A 356-nucleotide genomic window follows, 5' to 3' on the forward strand; every position below is an offset into this window, starting at 1 on the left:
ACACACACACACACACACACACACACACACACACACACACACACACACACACACGCACACACACATACACATACACACATGCACACACACACGCACACACACACAACCATGAGTAGCTAAAAATAAGAGGCGGCTTCTCGGATATGAATCCTAAACCTGTGAGTAGTTTCCCTCCAACAATGAGCCACTTCTGATGAATAAAATATTGTCTTTGAAAAATCAAAGATTTTTCTAATACTTTGAAAAATCTAAAATTCAATTTCATCACTTATTTTGGAGCCTACAACAAAAGAAAATTTTGCTGGCGCTACAAACGATGCGAAAACATTCATAAGAATTAAATTTTTGAACAGGCA

The sequence above is a fragment of the Convolutriloba macropyga genome, chromosome 7 (assembly GCF_964194025.1).
Source record: "Convolutriloba macropyga chromosome 7, txConMacr16.3, whole genome shotgun sequence".
In the NCBI taxonomy this organism is placed as follows: domain Eukaryota; kingdom Metazoa; phylum Xenacoelomorpha; order Acoela; family Convolutidae; genus Convolutriloba; species Convolutriloba macropyga.